This window comes from Carica papaya, chromosome 5, assembly GCF_054855325.1.
Source record: "Carica papaya isolate Zhongbai chromosome 5, ASM5485532v1, whole genome shotgun sequence".
Taxonomy (NCBI): domain Eukaryota; kingdom Viridiplantae; phylum Streptophyta; class Magnoliopsida; order Brassicales; family Caricaceae; genus Carica; species Carica papaya.
In genome coordinates this window covers 19,953,569-19,977,320 of record NC_142313.1, presented here as the reverse complement: position 1 = coordinate 19,977,320, position 23,752 = coordinate 19,953,569, and the positions used below count along the sequence as shown (strand labels likewise).

General features: G+C 42.3%; 26 pseudogenes; 6 read left to right on the top strand and 20 right to left on the bottom strand.

Annotated features, from left to right (window-relative positions):
- Positions 1–5,528: 5,528 nt before the first annotated feature.
- LOC148254924 (5S ribosomal RNA) lies at positions 5,529–5,646 on the bottom strand (annotated as a pseudogene).
- Positions 5,647–5,983: 337 nt separating this feature from the next.
- LOC148254923 (5S ribosomal RNA) lies at positions 5,984–6,101 on the bottom strand (annotated as a pseudogene).
- A 720-nt stretch (positions 6,102–6,821) lies between these two features.
- LOC148254922 (5S ribosomal RNA) lies at positions 6,822–6,940 on the bottom strand (annotated as a pseudogene).
- Positions 6,941–7,578: 638 nt separating this feature from the next.
- Positions 7,579–7,697, bottom strand: LOC148254921 (5S ribosomal RNA; annotated as a pseudogene).
- Positions 7,698–9,838: 2,141 nt separating this feature from the next.
- Positions 9,839–9,957, bottom strand: LOC148254920 (5S ribosomal RNA; annotated as a pseudogene).
- Positions 9,958–10,811: 854 nt separating this feature from the next.
- Positions 10,812–10,930, bottom strand: LOC148254919 (5S ribosomal RNA; annotated as a pseudogene).
- Positions 10,931–11,138: 208 nt separating this feature from the next.
- LOC148254918 (5S ribosomal RNA) lies at positions 11,139–11,256 on the bottom strand (annotated as a pseudogene).
- A 205-nt stretch (positions 11,257–11,461) lies between these two features.
- LOC148254917 (5S ribosomal RNA) lies at positions 11,462–11,580 on the bottom strand (annotated as a pseudogene).
- Positions 11,581–11,786: 206 nt separating this feature from the next.
- Positions 11,787–11,905, bottom strand: LOC148254916 (5S ribosomal RNA; annotated as a pseudogene).
- An 848-nt stretch (positions 11,906–12,753) lies between these two features.
- LOC148254915 (5S ribosomal RNA) lies at positions 12,754–12,872 on the bottom strand (annotated as a pseudogene).
- A 528-nt stretch (positions 12,873–13,400) lies between these two features.
- LOC148254914 (5S ribosomal RNA) lies at positions 13,401–13,519 on the bottom strand (annotated as a pseudogene).
- Positions 13,520–14,041: 522 nt separating this feature from the next.
- On the bottom strand, positions 14,042–14,160 carry LOC148254913 (5S ribosomal RNA; annotated as a pseudogene).
- A 531-nt stretch (positions 14,161–14,691) lies between these two features.
- LOC148254912 (5S ribosomal RNA) lies at positions 14,692–14,813 on the bottom strand (annotated as a pseudogene).
- A 197-nt stretch (positions 14,814–15,010) lies between these two features.
- On the bottom strand, positions 15,011–15,129 carry LOC148254911 (5S ribosomal RNA; annotated as a pseudogene).
- Positions 15,130–15,334: 205 nt separating this feature from the next.
- LOC148254910 (5S ribosomal RNA) lies at positions 15,335–15,452 on the bottom strand (annotated as a pseudogene).
- Positions 15,453–15,979: 527 nt separating this feature from the next.
- Positions 15,980–16,098, bottom strand: LOC148254909 (5S ribosomal RNA; annotated as a pseudogene).
- A 534-nt stretch (positions 16,099–16,632) lies between these two features.
- On the bottom strand, positions 16,633–16,751 carry LOC148254908 (5S ribosomal RNA; annotated as a pseudogene).
- An 846-nt stretch (positions 16,752–17,597) lies between these two features.
- On the bottom strand, positions 17,598–17,716 carry LOC148254907 (5S ribosomal RNA; annotated as a pseudogene).
- Positions 17,717–17,922: 206 nt separating this feature from the next.
- On the bottom strand, positions 17,923–18,040 carry LOC148254906 (5S ribosomal RNA; annotated as a pseudogene).
- A 206-nt stretch (positions 18,041–18,246) lies between these two features.
- LOC148254905 (5S ribosomal RNA) lies at positions 18,247–18,365 on the bottom strand (annotated as a pseudogene).
- Positions 18,366–19,278: 913 nt separating this feature from the next.
- On the top strand, positions 19,279–19,397 carry LOC148254904 (5S ribosomal RNA; annotated as a pseudogene).
- A 531-nt stretch (positions 19,398–19,928) lies between these two features.
- Positions 19,929–20,047, top strand: LOC148254903 (5S ribosomal RNA; annotated as a pseudogene).
- A 206-nt stretch (positions 20,048–20,253) lies between these two features.
- Positions 20,254–20,372, top strand: LOC148254902 (5S ribosomal RNA; annotated as a pseudogene).
- Positions 20,373–22,289: 1,917 nt separating this feature from the next.
- LOC148254901 (5S ribosomal RNA) lies at positions 22,290–22,407 on the top strand (annotated as a pseudogene).
- A 347-nt stretch (positions 22,408–22,754) lies between these two features.
- Positions 22,755–22,872, top strand: LOC148254900 (5S ribosomal RNA; annotated as a pseudogene).
- A 347-nt stretch (positions 22,873–23,219) lies between these two features.
- LOC148254899 (5S ribosomal RNA) lies at positions 23,220–23,338 on the top strand (annotated as a pseudogene).
- The last annotated feature ends 414 nt before the right edge of the window (positions 23,339–23,752 follow it).

The window sequence follows — 23,752 nt, the reverse complement described above, 5'->3', positions numbered from 1 at the left end:
TTGATTTTTGGCAGTACTAACATCATTTATTTTGAAGGTTTCATCATTGGGAAAATAAAGAGTTACAAAAGTTTTCAACACCTTTGAATAAGTTCTTCCTTTCTTTCTTTCTTTCTTTTTTTTTTTCTTTCATTCTTCTTGATTTTCCTTATTCACTTTGTCATTCTTTGTTCTAGTTGTTTTTGCTTAGTAAGTGCTGTTTTAGCATTTGTAAGACTTGAACGAATTCTTAAAGGCTTGCAACAAGGAAAAGAGTGGTAAGAAACGAGTGAATCTATCCCCCACTATATTAAGCCGAGAGTTACATTTGGGGAGTGACATTTTAGGAAGGGAAACAAGGGTGTGAGGATTTAAACTTTTCATTTCCTATGGATACAACAGAAATGGAGGCACCACAAGAAAGCTTTGAACAAAAGGCTTGGAGACAACAATTATTGAGACAATTCAATCAAACAATGGAGACGGTGATGGAGCGCCTAGATCAACTAGAAGCAAATTTACAAAGGAATGCAAGTAGGCATGTATCTGATGAATCGATTCAATTCGAAATATCCCAAGGAAGTAGGAGGAGATGGAATAGAGGTAGAGTTGATGACAATCTCAAAAGCATCAAAATGACCATTCCTACATTTCAAGGTAGAAATGATCCCGAATCATACTTGGAGTGGGAAGCAAATGTGGAAAAAGTCTTTTCAATCCACAACTACTCGGAATAAAGAAAGGTAAAACTTGCATCTCTTGAATTCCAAGGTTATGCACTAACTTGGTGGGATAAGTTGAATGATGTAAACAAGGCTAAAAACACTCAAGATACTCAAAGAGTATCAGAAGGTGACTTGGAGCAAATTTCAAATGATGTAAACACAAATACAATTCCAAACTTGGAAAGTTTCAGCGGACCAGTAACAAGATCGTAAAGAAGCTTAAAGAGTTACTCCAAGTTTTTACTTAAAAACATGTGGATGATGGGCTGGCCAATTGTGGAAAGTTAAAATATGAGCTTTTTGAACAGCGCAAATTTGTAACTTTAATTAGATTTAAGTGATTTGGGATAATTTGGGCTTGTTTGAGTCTTATTGATAATGGATGAATAAACCTTGTGTAACAGCTGGATTAGTTGAGTTGTTTTAGTATTTTGGATTGTTTTATTTTAGTTTGAGTTAATTAAGGCCATATAGTTAAGTATAACTCATTTTGGGCTTAAATCTTGCCTTAGTGTTATTACAAGAATAAGCCCATAACTATATGGTGGCACAAACAATTAGTGGTGTTGGTTAAGAAGATTGGAGTTACAAAGAGTTACATAATAATTACATGCCTATAATTAGCATAGTTATGTTGGAGTTATAATTGTAATTACCACATAATTAACCTAGTTATTGTGGGAGTTACAATTGTAGTTATTGTATTGTAACTTATCGTTGATTTCTTTGGCTATAAATACCAAAGGAACTCTTCTTTGTGGACATCAAGAGTTGTAATCAAACATTTCAGAATTGAGTTGAGAGTGTTTTGGCTTTCTTTTCACTTTATGCACAAGGTGTTGATTTGGAATACAATTATTATCACTTGTATTTCAATTTTGATTTCCTATTTCAATTGTTCTTGGTGCTTGTTTGGATTAGGTTCAAGGGATATCATTTATCTTTCTTGTGTTCTCTTTAACTTCTACCATTTGGGTGACTGAACAAATTTGATTCCTTTTTTACTTGTGTTCTAACTTCCGTTCTAAACTGATTGAAGAGTTCTAAGGTTCAAGCAAGGGTCTTGGGGTTCCGCATAATTTAGTATCAGAGCATTGGTTCACCAAGCAAGTTAGTCTATCCTTATTTTGTTGTCTTTATTTTCATTATTTCTTACAAAAAAAAAAGAGACAAATTTGCACTCAGTAAAAAAAAAATCAGATTGAGTCTAATTTTCTTAATTTTGCAAAACACAGTTCCACATATTCTACCTTGTGTAATTAACACAGCTCCTGTTATTTCCCTTCTATTTATCTGACACAGCTGCTATTATTTCCCTTTTATTTATCTCATATAACATTCAAAGACATTTAAAATTTAAAAGGTTAACTCATTTCAAGGCTGTTTGTTTGAGATTGTTTGTGTAATTTTTGGGGCTGTTTGGAAACAACTCACCTCAATTGAGTTTGTTTTCATCCAAAACTGTTTGTTTCACTTGATTTGAGTATTTTGGGTGATAATTTGTGGTTCTATTAGAGAATTACAAGTTTTGTGCATTAAATTCTATATTCACCATTTTTTTTTCTTGCATCTCTAGTTTTCATTACCCTTATTTGCATCACCAACATTGTAGAGCTTCAACATTATGTGGAGATTGATGATATGGTGCACATGGCTATGAAGATTGAAAGACAATTAAAGTGAAAGGGGAATACAAGGCAAGCTAACACTTATTCGGCCCAAAATTCCAATTGGAGGCCGAATTGGAGGGGAGATAACAAGGCTGTCAAATTCAAAAGAAATGACAAAACCAAGCCAAAAGATTCTAATGATAATAAAAACAAAGGTATTTCTAACTCCTAAACTCCTAGAAATAGAGATATCAAGTGTTTTAGATGCTTGGGTTTTGATCATATTGCATCTCAATGTCCAAATAAAAGGGTAATGGTTATGCGTGGTGATGGTGTTGAAACGGATGATGAGAGTGATGTGGAGGATGAAATGCCTCCTTTGGAGGATTGTAGTGATGGGGAAACGCCTATGGAAGGTAGATTGTTGATTTCTAGGCGTGTTTTGAATACGCAAGTAAGGAATGATGATGAGGGGGTTAAGTTGCAAAGAGAGAATATTTTTCATTCGAGATGTCTAGTGAATGAAAAATTGTGTAGCATGATTATTGATGGGGGGTAGTTGTGTAAATGTGGCTAGTACCTTGCTTGTCGATAAACTGGGTTTGGAAACTACAAAACATCCTAAACCTTATAAACTGCAATGTCTTAACAATTGTGGGGAGGTGAGAGTTAATAAGCGAGGGTGCCTTTTACTATTGGGAAGTATAGTGATAAGGTGACATGTGATGTAGTTCCTATGCAAGCTAGTCATATTTTGTTGGGTAGACCATGACAATGGGATAGGAGAGTGATGCATGATGGGTATCTCAATAGGTACATGGTAGAAAAAGAGGGCAAAAAGTATACTCTTCTTCCTTTAACCCCTTAAACAAGTTTTTAAAGACCAAATGCAACTTGAAAAGTTCCATGATGAACTCGCACAAAGAGAAGCCGAGAGAAAAAGAAAAGAAAAGAAAAAGAGAAAAGAAAAGAGAGTGAGATAAAATTAGAGTGGAAAAATGAAGATCAAAAGGAAAAAGAAAGAGAGGTGCATTCAACCATAGAAAAGAATGAGGGAAAGAAAATGAGCTTTTATGCTAAAATAAGAGATGTGAGAAAAACTTTATTTTTTAACAAGCCAACGATTGTACTCATGTACAAGGAAGCTTGTTTCTCCACTAACAAACTTGACCTTTCTCTACTAAGTGTTGTGGTTGAAGTTTTGCAGGAATTTAGTGATGTCTTTCCTGATGATCTACCTTAAGGTTTACCACCTTTGAGAGGGATTGAGCATCAAATTGACTTCATTCCCGGGGCTATCATACCAAATAGAACTCTTCTTTGTGGACATCAAGAGTTGTAATTAAACATTTCAGAATTGAGTTGAGAGCGTTTTGGCTTTCTTTTCACTTTATGCACAAGGTGTTGATTTGGAATACAATTGTTATCACTTGTATTTCAATTTTGGTTTCCTATTTCAATTGTTCTTGGTACTTGTTTGGATTGGGTTCAAGAGATATCATTTATCTTTCTTGGGTTCTCTTTAACTTCTACCATTTGGGTGATTGAACAAATTTGATTCCTTTTTTACTTGTGATCTAAATTCCGTTCTAAACCGATTGAAGAGTTCTAAGGTTCAAGCAAGGGTCTTGGGAACTAGCAACACAGGAACTGCACATGGACTCATGTTCTCCCTTACATACTCTTTTGCTAAGAGTTCATCTACTTACCTTTGGAGTTCTTTTGTCTACGGCCGCAAGCTTTATCTTTTTCTCCTCCGAATAATTGTGGCACTCAAAAATAAGCTCTGCCTTGCGTTCCCATTCAAGATAAGCATTCGAATCATTCTTGCCTAGAAACGATGGGATTTTCATTTTGATGCTCCCAATATTTTTATCAAAATCGTTTCGACCCCCACCATAATTTCGACCTTCATTGACCAAAGTAGCTTGGTCATCAAATTCTTCCTCCACTTCCTCATCAAAAGGTGGTGTTGGAAGTCTTCTTGCCCCTGGATTGGTTTGGGAAGCTTCCCCTCTCATGGAATTTAACTCACGTTGTTGTTTCTCTAGTTTCTTATTCATGTTGCCAATAGCTAGTTGAATCCTCTCAAATTGTTGTTGCATTGATTGGAGGATGAATTCTTAATTTTTTGATGTTCTTTCACTCCCTTGTGGCTCAATCTTCAAATCTGAAATTTTAATGACAAATAAAATAGATTGCAACCTCACAAATCACTCCCTCACGTGTTTACTCTCGTAGTATGGGCACTCGTGTTTCACTAAATTTTGGCTTTTACCCTCTTTTGAGCTCACACTCTCTTGCTTTTTAACACTCAAGCAATCTTTTATAACTTTATACAAAATGGCCAATTCAAACAACAATTAATTATCACTATGTCAATTTTAATTAGAGATAACAAAGAATTCCTAAAGAAACAAGATACACAAATTCAACTCTAAAAGTAAACTAGAACAATTTAAATAATGAAGAGCACACACTTGATATAGAAATAAGTGTATGATGATTTTTATGTTAATTAGGCAACAACGAATCAATATTATTACCTCACGCCTAGATGAACAAATCGCCCACCGCACCTTATTTTTTATTGTTATACTATGTAAGATACTCGCAATGACACTCTTATCACAGGGTGGACTATAAATGAATGCACGAAAAATATTAAGCAAAATTTTCAGGCCTCGCGACTCACACCGGCATATTGTGGCTCCGATCGCACTTAACGTTTAAACACCCCCCCCCCGTCTACAAAAAGACAGGTTCAACATAAGGACTTTCCAGGGGGTCACCCATCCTATAACTAATCTCTCCCAAGCACGCTTGACTACAGAGTTCTGATGGGATCCTGTGCATTTGTGTTTGTATGATCGTAACTGTTCCATTCCCCACTACAAATACATATATCCCTTCTCTTTCCCGGCCCCCTCCCATCATTTATTTTGCTGTGCGGGCATATCGCATCTCTGCTTCTAGTTCTAATATAGAGTGAAATGCCATGTCGCTTTGACTCACGCTCAGAAGAGCGGAGGCCCACTGCGCCTCTTTTTCATTGTTCTACTATGTAAGACTCTCGTAATGAGACTCTTATCATGTGGTGGATTATAAATAAATGCACATAAAATATTAAGCAAAATGTTTCAACGTCGCTACTCATGTTGGCGGACTGTGGCTCCGATCACAGGAAACGTTTGACACCCCATCCGCAAAAAGACGGGTGCAACACGTGGACTTCCAGAGAGATCACCCATCCTAGTACTGCTCTCGCCTAAACATGCTTAACTATGGAGTTCGATGGGATACGGTGTATTAGTGCTAGTATGATTGCACCCCTTCCATTCTGCATTGCAAATACATATACCCCTTCTCCTTCCCTCCCCCCACCCGTCATTTTTTTCGCTTTGCGCACACACCACACCTCTGTTTATAGTTCTAATATCAAGCAAAATGCCCTGATGCCTCGACTCACGCCCAGAAGAATGGATCGCCTGCCGTAACTCATTTATCTTTATTCTACTATGTAAGATGCTCATAATGACACTCTTATCACGTGGTAGACTGTAAATGAATGCACGAAAAAATAGTTAGCAAAATTTTCTGGCGGCATGACTCACGCTAGCGGATTATGGCTCCGGTCATGTGCATCGTTTTACGCCCCATTTGCAAAAAGACATGCAATACGAGGACTTCTCAGGAGGTAACCAATCCTAATACTACTCTCGCCCAAACATGCTTAACTGCATAGTTCGATGGGATCTGGTGCATTAGTGCTGGTATGATCGCACCTCTTCCATTCTGCATTGCAAATACATATACCCCTTCTCCTTTCATCCCCTATGCCGTCATTTTTTTTGCTATGCGCGCACACTGCATCTTTATTTCTAGTTCTAATATCAAGCAAAATGCCCGGCACCTCGACTCATACCCAGATTAAAGGAATACTCGCCACAACTTTTTTTTTCGTTGTTCTACTATGTAATATGCTCGCAATGACTCTCTTATCACGTGGTGGACTATAAATGAGTGCACAAAAAAAGTAAGCAAAATGTCCTGGCACGGTGACTCATGTCGACAAATGAACTAGCAGACTATGGCTCCAGTCGCGCGTAACGTTTAACGCCCTGTTCGTAAAAAGACAGGTGCAACACGAGCACTTCCTAGGAGGTCACTCATCCTAGTATTACTCTCACCCAAACACGCTTAATTGCAGAGTTATTATGGGATACGATGCATTAGTGCTGGTATGATCTCACCCGTCCCATTCTGCACTTCAAATACATATAACCCTTCTATTTTCCTCCCCCCTCCCATCATTTATTTCGCTCTGTGTGGACACCACACCTCTACTTCTTGTTGTAATATCAAGCAAAATTCCCTGTTGCCTCGACTCACACCCAGATCAACGGACTGCACGCCGCACCTCTATTTTGGTTGCTCTATTATTTAAGATGCTCGTAATGATACTCTTATCACGTGGTGGACTATAAATGGATGCACGAAAAAAGACATGGTGCAACATGAGGACTTTTCAAGAGGTCACCCATCTTAGTACTACTCTCACCCAAGCACACTTAACTATGGAGTTCTAATGGGATTTAGTGCATAGGTGCTGGTATGATCGCACCCGTTTCATTTCGCACTCCAAATACATACACTCATTCCCCTTCCCTCCTACCTCCCGTCATTTGCCCCATTTGGGATTTGGTGCATTAGTGCTGGTATGATCGCACCCATTTCATTATGCGCTGTAAATAGATACATTCGTTCTCCTCCCTCCCTTCCCATCATTTGTTTCCTTGTGTGTGCACACTGCACCTCTACTTATTGTTCTAATATCAAGTAAAATGCCCTGGTGCCTTGACTCACATTTGCGAATAAACCAGCAGACCATAGTTCTAGTCGCGTGTAATGTCGAATGCCCCATCTACAAAAAAATAGGTGCAACACGAGGACATCCTAGGAGGTCACTAATCCTAGTACTACTCTCGCCCAAGCACACTTGACTGCGAAGTTCTAATGAGATCCGGTGCATTAGTATCGGTATGATCGCACCCAATTAATTTCACGCTACAAATACGTACACTCCTTCTCATTCCCTCCCCTGTCTCGTCATTTGTTTCCTTGTGCATGCACACTGCACCTCTGCTTCTCGTTCTAATATCAAGTAAATTGCCCCGGTGCCTTGACTCATATTTACGAATAAACAAGTGGACCATAGTTCCAATCGGGCATAATGTTGAACGCCTCATCTACAAAAAAAAAAATGGGTGCAACACAAGGACTTCCCAGGAGGTCACCCATCCAAGTACTACTCTAGTCCAAGCATACTTAACTGCAGAGTTCTGATGGGATCTAGTGCATTAATGCTGGTATGATCGCAACCCTTTAATTTTGTGCTGCAAATACATACACTCCTTCTCCTTCCCCCCCTCCCCCGTTATTTGTTTTCTTGTGCGTGCACACTGCACATCTGTTTCTCGTTCTAATATCAAGTAAAATGCTCTGGCACCTTAACTCATATTTGCTAATAAACCAACAGACATAGTTCCATTCGCGCGAAACCTCGAATGCCCCATCTGCAAAAAAAATGGGCGCAACATGAGGACTTCCAAGGAGGTCACCCATCCCAATACTACTCTCGCTTAAGCACACTTCACTGCGGAGTTCTGATGGGATCCAATTCATTAGTGCTAGTATGATGCACCTATTTCATTATGCGCTGCATCTACATACAATCTTTCTCCTTCCCACCCCCCTCCCGTCATTTTTTTCCTTACGTGTGCACACTGCACCTCTGTTTCTCGTTCTAATATCAACAAAATTGCGTCGGTGACTTGACTCACATTTGCAAATAAACCAGTGGACCATAGTTCCAATCGCGCATAATGTCGAACTCCTCATTTGAAAAAAATGGGTGCAACACAAAGACTTCCAAGGAGGTCACCAATCCTAGTACTACTCTCGTTCCAGAACACTTAACTTCGAAGTTCTGATGGGATCTGGTACATTAGTGCTGGTATGATCGCAACCCTTTAATTTTGCACTGCAAATACATACAGTCCTTCTCCATCCAGCCCCACCCCCCCTCCCCCCGTCATTTATTTTCTTGTGCGTGCACACTGCACCTCTATTTCTCGTTCTAATATTAAATAAAATTCCCAGGTGCCTTGACTCACATTTGTGAATAAACTAGTAGAGCATAGTTCCAGTCGCGCGTAACGTCGAACGCCCCATCTGCAAAAAAATCGATACAACACGAAGACTTCCCACGAGATCACAAAATCTTACTACTACCCCCATCTAAGCACACTTAACTGTAGAGTTCTGATGGGATCTGGTGCATTAGTGCTGGTATGATCGCAACCCTTTAATTTTGTGCTGCAAATACATACATTCCTTCTCATTTCCCCCACATCCCGTCATTTATTTCCTTGTGCGTGCACTCTGCACCTCTGTTTCTCATTCTAATATCAAGTAAAATGCTCCAATGCCTTGACTCACATTTGTCAATAAACTAACAGACCATAGTTCCAGTTGCGTGTAACGTCGAATGCCCCATCTGCAAAAACATTGGTGCAACATGAAGACTTCCTAGGAGGTCACTAATCCTAGTACTACTCTCGTCCAAGCACACTTAACTGTGGAGTTCTGATGGGATCTGGTGCATTAGTGCTAGTATGATTACAACCCTTTAATTTTGCCCTGCAAATACATACCCTCCTTTTTCTCCCCCCCTCTCGTCATTTGTTTCCTTGTGCGTGCACACTGCACCTCTGCTTCTCCTTCTAATATCAACTAAATTGCATCAGTGCCTTGACTCACATTTGTGAATAAACTATCGGACTATAGTTTCAATTGCGCATAACATCCAACGCCTCATCTAAAAAAAATGGGTGCAACACAAGGACTTCCCAGGAGATTACTATTCTCGTCCAAGAACACTTAACTACGAAGTTCTGATGGGATTTGGTACATTAATGCTGGTATGATCGCAACCCATTAATTTTGAGCTGCAAATACATACACTCATTCTCCACCCCCCCCTTCCGTCATTTGTTTTCTTGTGCGTGCACACAGCACATCTGTTTCTTATTCTAATATCAAATAAAATTTCCCGGCGCCTCGACCCACATTTGTGAATAAACCAGCAGACCATAGTTCCAGTCGCGCATTACGTCGAACACCCCATCTGCAAAAAAATCGATACAACACGAAGACTTCCCAGGAGGTCACTAATCCTAGTACTACTCTCGTCCAAGCACACTTAATTGCGAAGTTCTGATGGGATCTAGTGCATTAGTGCTGGTATGATCGCAACCCTTTAATTTTGTGCTGCAAATACATACACTCCTTCTCTTTCCTCCCACCTCCTGTCATTTGTTTCCTTATGCGTGCACATTGCGCCTCTGTTTCTTTTTCTAATATCAAGTAAAATGTCCCGGTGCCTTGACTCAAATTTGTGAATAAACCAGCAGACCATAGTTCCAGTCGTGCATAATGTCGAACGCCCAATCTGCAAAAAATTCGGTGCAACACAAAGACTTCCCAGGAGGTCACTAATCCAAGTACTACTCTCGTCCAAGCACACTTAACTACGGAGTTCTGATGGGATCTGGTGCATTAGTGCTGGTATGATCGCAATCCTTTAATTTTGCGCTGCAAATACATACACTCCTTCTCCTTCCCCCCACTCCCGTCATTTGTTTTCTTATGCGTGCACATTGCACCTCTGTTTCTTGTTCTAATATCAACTAAATTGCGTCAGTGCCTTGACTCACATTTACAAATAAGCCAGTGGATCATAAAACTAGTCGCCCATAACGTCGAACGCCACATCTGCAAAAAAATCGGTGCAACACGAAGACTTCCCAGGAGGTCACTAATCATAGTACTACTCTCGTCCAAGTACACTTAACTGTTTAGTTCTGATGGGATCTGGTGCATTAGTGCTGGTATGATCGCAACCCTTTAATTTTGAGCTGTAAATACATACACTCCTTCTACTTCCTCCCCTCCCGTCATTTGTTTCCTTGTGCGTGCACACTACACCTCTTTTTCTCGTTTTAATATCAAATAAAATTCCCCAGCACCTTGACTCACATTTGCAAATAAACCAGTGGACCATAACTCAAGTCGCGCATAATATCGAACGCCCCATCTGAAAAAAAAAATTGTGCAACACGAAAACTTCCTAGGTGGTCACCCATCCTAGTACTACTACTCTCGCCCAAGCACAATTAACTGCGGAATTTGATTGGATCTGGTAGATTAGTGCTGGTATGATTACACCTGTTTGATTGCGCACTGCAAATACATACACTCCTTCTCCTTCCCTCCGCCCTCCCGTAATTTGTTTCCTTGTGCGGGCGCACTGCACCTTAACTTCTCATTTTAATATCAAGTATAATGCCCCAACGCCTTGACTCACATTTGCGAATAAACCAGCGGACCAAAGTACCAGTCGCTCATAACGTCGAACGCCCCATCGGCAAAAAAATGGGTGCAACACGAGGACTTCCCAAGAGATCACCCGTCCTAATACTACTCTCGCCCAAGCATAATTAACTGCGGAGTTCTGATGGGATCAGGTGCATTAGTACTGGTATGATCGCTCATGTTTCATTATACGCTAGAAATACATACACTCCTACTCCTTCCCTCCTCCCCCCCCCGTCATTTATTTCCTTGTGCGTGCACACTCAACCTCTTTTTCTCATTCTAACATCAAGTAAAATACCCTGGCACCTTTACTCATATTTGTAAATAAACCAGCGGACCATAGTTTCAGTCGCGCGTAACGTCGAATGCCCCATCTGTAAAAAAATGGGTGCAACACGAGATCATCCCAGGAGGTTACCCATCCTAGTACTACTCTCGCTCAAACACACTTAACTGCTGAGTTTGATTGGATCCGGTGCATTAGTGCTGGTATGATCACACCCGTTTCATTTCGCACTGCAAATACATACACTCCTTCTCCTTCCCTCCCCCCTCCCGTCATTTGTTTCCTTATGCGTGCACACTGCACCTCTCCTTCTTGTTCTAATATCAAGTAAAATGCCCCAGCGCCTTGACTCACATTTGCAAATAAACAAGCGGACCACAGTTCTAGTCGCGCATAACGTCGAATGCCCTATCTGCAAAAAATGAGTGCAACACGAGGACTTCCAAGGAGTTCACCCATCCTAGTACTACTCTCGCCCAAACACACTTAACTGCGAAGTTCTGATGAGATCTGGTGCATTAGTGCTGGTATGATCGCACCTATTTTATTACGCGCTGCAAATACATACATTCGTTCTTCTTCCCTCCCCCTTCCAGCCATTATTTTCCTTGTGCGTGCACACTGTACCTTTACTTCTCGTTCTAATATCAAGTAAAATGTCACAGCTCCTTCACTCACATTTGCAAATAATCCAATGGACCATAGTTCCAATGGCGTGTAACGTCAAACACTCCATCTTTAAAAAAATTGGTGCAACACAAAAACTTACCAAGAGGTCACCCATCCTAGTACTACTCCCGCCTAAGCACAATTAACTGAGGAGTTCTGATGGGATCCGGTGCATTAGTGCTGGTATAATCACACGCGTTTGATTTTGGGCTACAAATACATACACTCTTTCTCCTTCCCTTCCCCCTCCCGTCATTTGTTTCCTTGTTCGTGTACACTGCACCTCTGCTTCTCGTTTTAATATCAAGTATAATGCCCCAGCGCCTTGACTTACATTTCCAGCAGACTATAGTTCTAGTTGCACATAGCATCGAATGCCCCACTTGCAAAAAAATGATTGCAACACGAGGACTTCCCAGGAGGTCACCCATCCTAGTACTTCTCTCGTCCAAGCACACTTAACTACAAAGTTCTGCTGGGATCAAGTGCGTTAGTGCTTGTATGATCAAACATGTTTCATTTCGCGCTGCAAATATATACACTCCTTCTCCTTCCATCTCCCCTCCTTTCATTTGTTTCCCTCTGCGTGCACACTGCACCTCTTCTTCTCGTTCTAATATCAAGTAAAATGCTCTAGTGTCTTGACTCAAATTTACGAATATACTAGTAGACCACAGTTACAGTCGCGCGTAACGTCGAACGCCCCATATGCAAAAATATAGGTGCAACACGAGGATTTTTAGGGAGGTCACCTATCCTAGTACTACTGTCACCCAAACATACTTAACTGCAGAGTTCGTATGGGATCCGGTGCATTAGTACTGGTATGACTGCACCCGTTTCATTCCACGCTGCACATACATACATTCCTTCTCCTTCCCTCGCTCCTCCCGTCATTTTTTTCCTTGTGCGTGCACACTGCACCTCTTGTTCTCATTCTAATATCAAATAAAATGCCTCAGCTTCTTGACTCACATTTGCAAATAAACCAGCAGACCACAGTTCCAATCGTGCGTAACGTCGAACGCCCCATCTGCAAAAAAAATGGGTGCAACATGAGGACTTCCTAGGAGTTCACCCATCCTAGTACTACTCTCGCCCAAGAACACTTAACTGCGGAGTTCTGATGGGATCTGGTACATTAGTGCTGGTATGATCGCAACCCTTTAATTTTGCGCTGTAAATACATACACTCCTTCTCCATCCTACCCCTTCCCGTCATTTGTTTTCTTGTGCGTGCACACTGCACCTCTATTTCTCGTTCTAATATTAAATAAAATTCCCCGGTGCCTTGACTCACATTTGTGAATAAACTAGCATAGCATAGTTCCAGTCGCGCATAACGTCGAACGCCCCATCTACAAAAAATCAATACAACAAGAAGACTTCCCAAGAGATCACTAATCTTAGTACTACTCCCGTCTAAGCACACTTAACTGTAGAGTTCTGATGGGATTTGGTGTATTAGTGCTGGTATGATTGCAACCCTTTAATTTTGTGCTACAAATACATACACTCCTTCTCCTTTCCCCCACATCCTGTCATTTATTTCCTTGGGCGTGCACTCTGCACCTCTGTTTCTCGTTCTAATATCAAGTAAAATGTCACAGCTCCTTCACTCACATTTGCAAATAAACCAACGGACCATAGTTCCAGTGGCGTGTAACGTCAAACGCTCCATCTTCAAAAAAATTGGTGCAACACGAAAACTTACCAAGAGGTCACCCATCCTAGTACTACTCCCGCCTAAGCACAATTAACTGAGGAGTTCTGATGGGATCCGGTGCATTAGTGATGGTATGATCGCACGCGTTTGATTTTGGGCTACAAATACATACACTCTTTCTCCTTCCCTTCCCCCTCCCGTCATTTGTTTCCTTGTTCGTGTACACTGCACCTCTGCTTCTCGTTTTAATATCAAGTATAATGCCCCAGCGCCTTGACTTACATTTCTAGCAGACTATAGTTCTAGTTGCACCTAGCATCGAACCCCCCACCTGCAAAAAAATGATTGCAACACGAGGACTTCCCAAGAGGTCACCCATCCTAGTACTACTCTCGTCCAAGCACACTTAACTGCGGAGTTCTGCTGGGATCAAGTGCATTAGTGCTTGTATGATCAAACATGTTTCATTTTGCGCTGCAAATATATACACTTCTTCTCCTTCCATCCTCCCTTCTTTCATTTGTTTCCCTCTGCGTGCACACTGCACCTCTGCTTCTTGTTCTAATATCAAGTAAAATGCCCCGGTGTCTTGACTCACATTTGCAAATATATTAGCAGACCACAGTTACAGTTGCGCGTAATGTCAAACGCCCCATTTGCAAAAAAATGGGTGCAACACGAGGATTTCCAGGGAAGTCACCCATCCTAGTACTACTGTCGCCCAAACATACTGAACTGCGGAGTTCGTATGGGATCCGGTGCATTAGTGCTGGTATGATTGCACCCATTTCATTCCACGCTGTACATACATACACTCCTTCTCCTTCCCTCCCCCCTCCCATCATTTATTTCCTTGTGTGTGCACAGTGCACCTCTTGTTCTCATTCTAATATCAAGTAAAAATGCCCCAGCTTCGTAACTCACATTTGCAATAAACCAGCAGATCACAGTTCCAGTCACGCGTAACGTCGAACGCCCCATCTGCAAAAAAATGGGTGTAACACGAGGACTTCCTAAGAGTTCACCCATCCTAGTACTACTCTCGTCCAAACATACTTAACTGCGAAGTTCTGATGGGATCCGATTCATTAGTGCTGGTATGGTCGCACCAATTTTATTCTGCACTGTAAATACATACATTCCTTCTTCTTCCCTCCCCCTTCCTGCCATTTGTTTCCTTGTGCGTGCACACTGCACCTCTGCTTCTCGTTCTAATATCAAGTAAAATGCCACGACTCCTTGACTTACATTTGTAAATAAACCAGGGGACCATAGTTCCAATCGTGCGTAACGTCGAACGTCCCCCCATCTTCAAAAAAATTGGTATAACATGAAAACTTACCAAGAGGTCACCCATCCTAGTACTACCCTTGCCTAAGCACAATTAACTGCGGAGTTCTGATGGGATCCGGTGCATTAGTGCTAGTATGATCGCACCCGTTTGATTTCGGGTTGCAAATACATACACTCTTTCTCCTTCCTTTCCCCCTCCCATCATTTGTTTACTTGTTCGTGTACACTGCACCTCTGCTTCTCGTTCTAATATCAAGTATAATGCCCTGGCTCTTTGACTTAGATTTCCAGCGGACCATAGTTCTAGTTTCATGTAATGTCGAACGCTCCATCTGCAAAAAAATGAGTGCAACACGAGGACTTCCTAGGAGGTCACCCATCCTAGTACTACTCTTGCCTAAACCCGTTTAACTACGGAGTTCTGATGGGATCCACTACATTAGTGCTTGTATGATCACACCCGTTTCATTTTGCGCTGCAAATACATACACTCCTTCTCCTTCCATCCCCCCTCTCATCATTTGTTTCCCTCTGCGTGCACACTGCACCTCTGTTTTTCATTTTAATATCAAGTAAAATGCCCCGGTGACTTGACTCACATTTGCGAATAAACCAGCAGACCATAGTTTCAGTCGCGTATAACGTTGAATGCCTCATCTGCAAAAAATAGGTGCAACATGAGGACTTCCCAGGAGGTCCCCATCCTAGTACTACTCTCGCCCAAGCATACTTAACTACGGAGTTCGTATGAGATCCAATGCATTAGTGATGGTATGATCACACCTGTTTCATTCCGTGCTGCGAATACATACACTCATTCTCCTTCCCTCCCTCCTCCCATCATTTGTTTCCTTGTGCGTGCACACTACAAGAAAACATCTTATAAATTAGCAGTAAAAATAAAAAATTAAGTCTCATTTTCTACGTGCAAGAGTTAAGCGGAAGTAAACATAAGTTGAAGAGGCACTTTACCCCAAGATTGGTTGATTAGTCACCATGGCTTGAAGTGGGTTCAAAAGATCTTCTGCATGCACTTTTCGCTATCATTTGTATAGATTACCATATATGTAGTACCAAACAGGAGATTGAGTGAAAACGAGTGGATGATTAGGAACGCCAAAATACACAAAGTATTAGTAACTTAGATTACACACAGAAATTTTTGAATTTAAAAGAATATTAATTGGGGTTCCTCTACTTTTCATTCTAATATAAAGTAAAATGCCCTGGTGCTTTTACTCACGTTTGCGAATAAACCAGCAGACTATAGTTCCAGTCGCACATAACGTCGAACGCCTCATCTGCAAAAAAATGGATGCAACATGAGGACTTCCTAGGAAGTCACCCATCCTAGTACTATTCTCGCCCAAACACACTTAATTGCAGAGTTCTGATGGGATCTGGTACATTAGTGCTGGTATGATCTCACCCCTTTAATTTTGCACTTCAACTACATACACTCCTCCTCCTTCCTCCCCCTCCCGTCATTTATTTCCTTGTGCGTGCACACTGCACCTCTATTTCTCATTCTAATATCAAGTAAAATGCCCAGGTGCCTTGACTCACATTTACGAATAAGCCAGCAGACCATAGTTCCAATCGCGCGTAACGTCGAACGCCCCATCTGAAAAAAAATCAGTGCAACACGAAGACTTCCTAGGAGGTCACAAATCCTAGGACTACTCACACCCAAGCACACTTAACTGCGAAGTTCTAATGGGATTGGCGCATTAGTGCCGGTATGATCGCACCAGCTTAATTTCGCGCTGCAAATACGTACACTCCTTCTCCTTCTCCTTCCCTCCCCCGTCCCATCATTTATTTCCTTGTGAGTGCACACTGCACCTCTGCTTCTCATTCTAATTTCAAGTAAAATACTTCGGTGCCTTGACTCATATTTACGAATAAACCAGCAGAACATAGTTCCACTTGTGCGTAACATCGAACGCCCCATATGTAAAAAAAGGGATGCAACACGAGGACTTCCCAAGAGGTCACCCATCCTAGTACTACTCTCCCCCAAACACACTTAACTGCGAAGTTCTGATGGGATCCGGTGCATTAGTGCTAGTATGATCGCACTCTTTTTATTCCGCACTGCAAATACATACACTCCTTCTTCTTCCCTCCCCCTTCCTGTCATTTGTTTCCTTGTGCGTGTACACTGCACCTCTGCTTTTTGTTCTAATATCAAGTAAAATGTCCAAACTCCTTGACTCACATTTGCGAATAATCTAGCGGCCCATAGTTCTAGTCGCGCGTAATGTCGAATGCCCCATCTGCAAAAAAATTAGTGCAACACGAAAACTTACCAGGAGATCACCCATCCTAGTACTACCCTTGCCCAAGCATAATTAACTGTGGGATTCTGATGGGATCCGGTGCATTAGTGCTGGTATGATCACACCCGTTTGATTTTGCGCTGCAAATACATGCACTCTTTCTCCTTCCCTTCCCCCTTCCGTCATTTGTTTCCTTGTGCATGCACAATGCACCTCTGCTTCTTGTTATAATATCAAGTATAATTCCCCGACGCCTTGGCTCACATTTCCAGCAGACCGTAGTTCCAGTTGCGCGTAACGTCGAATGCCCCATCTGTAAAAAAATGGGTACAAGACGAGGACTTCCAAGGAGGTCACCCATCCTAATACTACTCTCGTTAAATCCCACTTAATAGCGGAGTTCTGATGGGATTTAGTGCATTAGTGCTTGTATGATTACACCCATTTTATTTCTTGCTACAAATACATACACTCTTTCTCCTTCTCTCCTCCTCCCGTAATTTGTTTCGTTGTGCGTAAACACTGTACCTCTGCTTCTTGTTCTAATATCAAGTAAAATACTCGAGTGCTTTAAGTCACATTTGTGAATAAACCAACGTACCATAATTCTAATCATGCGTAACGTAAAACGCCCCATCTATAAGAAAATGGGTGCAACACGAGGACTTCCTAGGAGGTCACCAATCCTAGTACTACTCTCGCCCAAGCAAACTTAACTGCGGAGTTCTGATGGGATCTAGTGCATTAGTGCTGGTATGATCACACCCGTTTCATTCCGCTCTGTAAATACATACTACTTTCCTCTTTCCCTCCCCCCTCCTGTCACTTATTTCCTTGTGCGAGTACACTGTACCTCTCCTTCTCATTCTAATATCAAGTAAAATGCCCCAGCTCCTTCACAAAATTTTTTGAATAAACCAGAGGACCATAGTTCTAGTTACGCGTAATGTCGAACATCCCATCTATAAAAAAATGGGTGCAACACGAGGACTTCCTAGGAAGTCACCCATCCTAGTATTACTCTCATCCAAGCACACTTAACTGCAGAGTTTGATGGGATCCAGTGCATTAGTGCTGGTATGATCGCACTCGTTTTATTTTGCGCTGTAAATACATACACTCATTCTCCTTCCCTCCCTCCTCTCGTCATTTGTTTCATTGATCATGAACATTGCACCTCGGCTTCTCGTTTTAATATCAAGTAAAATGCCCCGGCGCTTTGACTCACATTTGCGAATAAACTAGCAGACCATAGTTCTAGTCGCGCGTAACGTCGAACACCCCATTTGCAAAAAAATGGGTGCAACACGAGGAGTTCCCAAGAGTTCACCCATCCTAGTACTACTCTCGCCCAAGCAGACTTAACTGCGGAGTTCTATTGGAATCTGGTGCATTAGTGCTGGTATGATTGCACTCGTTTCATTCCGCGCTACAAATACATACACTCCTTCTCCTTCCCTCTCCCCTCCCGTGATTTGTTTCCTTGTGCATGCACACTGTAAGAAAACAGCTTATAAATTGGCAATAAAAATAAAAAATTGAGTCTTATTTTCTACGTACAAGAGTCAAGCGGAAGTAAACATAAGTTGAAGAGGCACTTTACCCCAAGATTGGTTGATTAGTCATCCTGGCTTGAAGCGGGTTCAAAAGATCCTCTGCATGGAGTTTTCGCTATCGTTTTTATAGATTACCATACATGTAATACCAAGCGGGGGATTGAGCAAAAACGAGTGGATGATTAGCAACACCAAAATACTCAAAGGATTAGTAAGACAGATTACATATAGAAATTTTTGAATTTAAAAGAATGCTAATTGGGGCTCCGCTGCTTCTCGTTCAAATATAAAGTAAAATGCCCTGGTGCCTTGACTCACACTTGCGAATAAACCAGCGGACCATAAATGAACATCCCATGTGAGTCACAGTGTGCACGCACAAGAAAACAAATGACGGAAGGGGGGAGGGAAGGAGAAGAAGTCTATGTATTTGCAGCGCAGAATGAAACAGGTGCCATTATACCATCACTAATTCACTGAATCCCATCAGAACTCTGCAGTTAAATGTGCTTGGGCGAGTGTAATACTAGGAGTGGCGACCTCCTGGGAAGTGCTCGTGTTGCACTTATTTTTTTTAGATGGGGTGTTCGATGTTACGCGTGACTGAAACTATGATCCGCTGGTTTATTCGCAAATGTGAGTAAAGCCGTCAGAGGATTTTACTTAATATTAGAAAGAGAACCAGAGGTGCAGTGTGCACGCACAAGGAAACAAATGACAGGAGGAGGGAGGGAAGGAGAAGGAGTGTATGTATTTACAACGCGAAATGAAATATGTGCGATCATACTAGCACCTATGCACCAGATCCCATTAGAACTCCACTGTTAAGTGTGCTTGGGCGAGAGTAGTACTAGAATGGGTGACCTCCTGGAAAGTCCTCGTGTTGCACTCATTTTTTTACAGATGGGTCGTTCGACGTTATGCGCGACTAGAACTATAGTCCATGGTTTATTTGCAAATGTGAGTCACGGCGCCGGGACATTTTACTTGATATTAAAACGAGAAGGAGAAGTGCAGTATGTACGCACAAGGAAACAAATGACGGGAGGGGGGAGGGAAGAAGAAGGAGTGTACGTATTTGTAGCGCAGAATGAAATAGGTGCGATCATACCAGCACTAGTGCTCCGGATCCCATCAAAACTCCGCAGTTATGTGTGTTTGGACGAGAGTAGAACTAGGATTGGTGACCTCCTGGGAAGTACTCTTGTTGCACCCATTTTTTTTACAGATGGGTCATTCGACATTACGCGCGACTGGAACTATGGTCCGCTGGTTTATTCGCAAATGTGAGTCACGGTGCCGAGACATTTTACTTGATATTAAAATGAGAAGAAGAGGTGCAATGTGCACGCACAAGGAAAACAATGATAGAAAAAAGGAGGGAAGGAGAAGGAGTGTATGTATTTGCAGTGCGGAATCAAACAGGTGCGATAATACCAGCACTAATGCACCGGATCCCATCTGAACTCCGCAGTTATGTCTGCTTGGGCGAGAGTAGTACTAGGATGGGTGACCTCCTGAGAAGTACTCGTGTTGCACCCATTTTTTTGCAGATGGGTCGGTCGACGTTACGCGCAACTGGAACTATAGTCTACTGGTTTATTCGCAAATATGAGTAACGGCGCCGAGATATTTTACTTGATATTAGAACGAGAAGGAGAGGTGCAGTATGCACGCACAAGGAAATAAATGACGGGAGGGTGGAGGGAAGGATGTAGAGTGTATGTACTTGTAGCGCGGAATAAAATAGGTTCGATCATACCAGCACTAATGCATCGGATCTCATCAGAACTCCACATTTAAGCATGCTTGGGCGAGAGTAGTACTAGGATGGGTGACCTCCTGGGAAGTTCTCTTGTTGCACCCATCTTTTTGCAGACGGGGCGTCAAACGTTACGTGCGATCGGAGCCACAGTCCACCGGTATGAGTAGTGACGTTGAAACATTTTGCTTAATATTTTACGTGCATTTTTTTATAGTCCACCATGTGATAAGAGTCTCATTACGAGAGTCTTAAATAGTAGAACAATGAAAAAAGAGGCGCAGCGGGCCTCTGTTCTTCTAGGCGTGAGTCGAAGCGACATGACGCTTCACTCTATATTAGAACTAGAAGCAGAGATGCGGTATGCCCGCACAGTGAAATAAATGATGGGTGGGGGGAGGGAAGGAGAAGGCTATATGTATTTGCAGTGGGGAATGGGACAGTTGCGATCATACAAACACTAATGCACAGGATCCCATTAGAACTCTGTAGTCAAGCGTGCTTGGGCGAGATTAGTTCTAGGATGGGTGACCTCCTGAAAAGTCCTCGTGTTGAACCCGTCTTTTTGTAGATGGGGTGTTAAACGTTAAGTGCGATCAGAGCCACAGTCTACCGGTGTGAGTTGCGAGGCATATGTACTTGCAGCGTGGAATAGAAGGGGTGCGATCATACCTGCACTAATGTATTGGATCCCGTCGAATTTCGTAGTAAAGTGTGCTTGGGCGGAAGTAGTATTAGGATGGGTGACCTCCTAGAAAGTTCTCATGTTTCACTCATTTTTTTGCTGACGAGACATTGAACATTATGCGTGATCAAAGCCATTGTCCCTCGGAGTGAGTCGCAACCCCAAGACATTTTTCTTAACATTTTCACGCATTGATTTATAGTTCGCCACGTGATAAGAGTGTCATTACGAGCATCTTACATAGTAGAATAACGAAAAATGAGGTGCAGGTGGTAGTCCGTTCATCTGGGCATGAGTCGAGGCGCTGGAGCATTTTTCTCTATATTAAAACTATAAGTAGAGGTGCGGTGTTTTTGGCATAGAGAAACAAATAACAGGGGGGGGGGAGGGAGAAGGGGTATATGTATTTGTAGTGCAAAATAAAAGACGTGCGATCATACTAGCACTAATGCACATGATCCCATCGAACTGCGTAGTTGAGAGTGCTTTGGCGAGAGTAATACTAGGATGGTGATCTTTTAGGAAGTTCTCATGTTGCGCCCGTCTTTTTACGGATGGGGTGTTAAACATTATTCGCAATAGGAGCCATAGTCCGCCTGCATGAGTCGTGGCGCCAGAATATTTTGCTTAATATTTTTTCGTGCATTCATTTATAGTCCACCACATGATAAGAGTATCATTACGAGCATCTTACATAGTAGAACAATGAAAAATGAGGTACGATAGGCAGTCCGTTTATCTAGGCATGAGTCGAGGTACCAGACATTTTGCTTGATATTAGAACTAGAAATAGAGATGTAGTGTGCATGCACAGCGAAACAAATGACGGGAGGGGAGAGGAAAGGAGAAGGGGTATATGTATTTGCAGCACGAAATGGAAGGGGTGCGATCATACCAGCACTAATGCATCGGATCCTGTCGAACTCCGCAGTTAAGCGTGCTCTGGTGAAAGCAGTATTAGGATGGGTCACCTCCTGCGAAGTCCTCGTGTTCCACCCGTCTTTTTATGGACAGGGCATTACATATTACGCGTGACTGGAGCGACAGTCCGTCAGTGTGAGTCGCGGCATTGGGAACTTTTGCTTAATATTTTTCATGTATTTATTTATAGTCCATCACGAGATAAGAATGTCATTACGATTATCTTACATAGTAGAACAATGAAAATAAAATTGTGACGGGCCGTCTGTTCATCTGGGCATGAGTCGAGATGCCTTGGCATTTTGCTTGATATTAGAACTAGAAACAGAGGTGCGGTGTGCGCGCACAACAAAATAAATGATGAGAGGGGAGAGGGGAGGATAAGTGATATATGTATCTGCAGCGCGGAATGGAAGGGGTGCAATCATACCAGCACTAATGCATCGGATCCCATCAAACTTCGTAGTTAATCGTGCTTGGGCGAGAGTAGTACTAGGATGGGTGATCTCCTAGGAAGTTCACATGTTGCACCCTTCTTTTTGGAGATGGAGCGTTAAATGTTACGCAGGACTAGAGCGACAGTTGTCGGTTAATTCGCAAACGTGAGTCACGGCGCCGGAGTATTTTGCTTAATATTATTCGTGCATTCAATTATAGCCCACCACGTGATAAGATTATTATTACGAGCATCTTGCATAGTAGAACAACAAAAAAGGAGGTGTGGCGGGTGTTCTGTTCATATAGACATTAGTCGAGGCACTGGGGCATTTCGCTCGATATTAGAACTAGAAGTAGAGGTGCGTTGCGTGCACAGCGAAACAATTGACGGGAAGGGAGAGGGAAGGAGAAGGGATATATATCTTTGCGGCACAAATTAGAAGGGGTGCGATCATACCAGCACTAGTTCACGGGATCCATCAGAACTCTGCAGTTAAGCGTGCTTGGGCGAGAGTAGTTCTACGATGGGTGACCTCTTGGGAAGCACTCGTGTTGCACCCTTTTTTCGCAGACGAGGCGTTAAATGTTACACGGGACTGGAGCAACGGTCTGCTTGTTCATTCGCAACCATGAGTCACGGTGTCGAGGCATTTTGCTTAATACTTTTTGTGCATTCAATTAAACTCCATCACGTGATAAGAGTGTCATTGCGAGCATCTTAAATAGTAGAACAACGAAAAATGAGGTGCGGTGGGCGATCCCTTCATATGGGCATGAGTCGAAGTGCCAAGGCATTTCACTCGATATTAGAACTAGAAGCAGAGGTGAGTTGCGCGCACAACGAAACAAATGACGGGAAGGGAGAGGGAAGGAGAAGTGGTATATGTCTTTGCGGCGCAAATTAGAAGGGGTGCGATCATACCAGCACTAGTTCACCAGATTCCATCAGAACTCCGCAGTCAAGCGTGTTTGGACGAGAGTAATAGTAGGATGGGTGACCTCTTGGGAAGTACTCGTGTTGTACCCTTCTTTTTGTAGACGGGGCATTAAATGTTACACGGGACCAGAGAGAGGGTCCAGCGTTTCATTCACAAACGTGAGTCATGGCGCCGGGACATTTTACTTAATATTTTTCGTGCATTCAATTAAAGCCCATCACATGTTGAGAGTGTCATTGCGAACATCTTACATAGTAGAACAATGAAAAAGGAGGTGCGGCGGGTGTTTCATATAGACATGAGTCGAGGCACCGAGGCATTTCGTTCGATATTAGAACTAAAAACAGATGTGAGTTTCGCCCACAGCGAAATAAATGATGGGAACGGAGAGGGAAGGGGAAGGGGTATATGTATTTGCGGCGCAAACCAAAATAATTTCGATCAAACCTGCATTAGTTCACCGGATCCCATCAGAACTCCGCAGTCAAGCGTTCTTGGGCGAG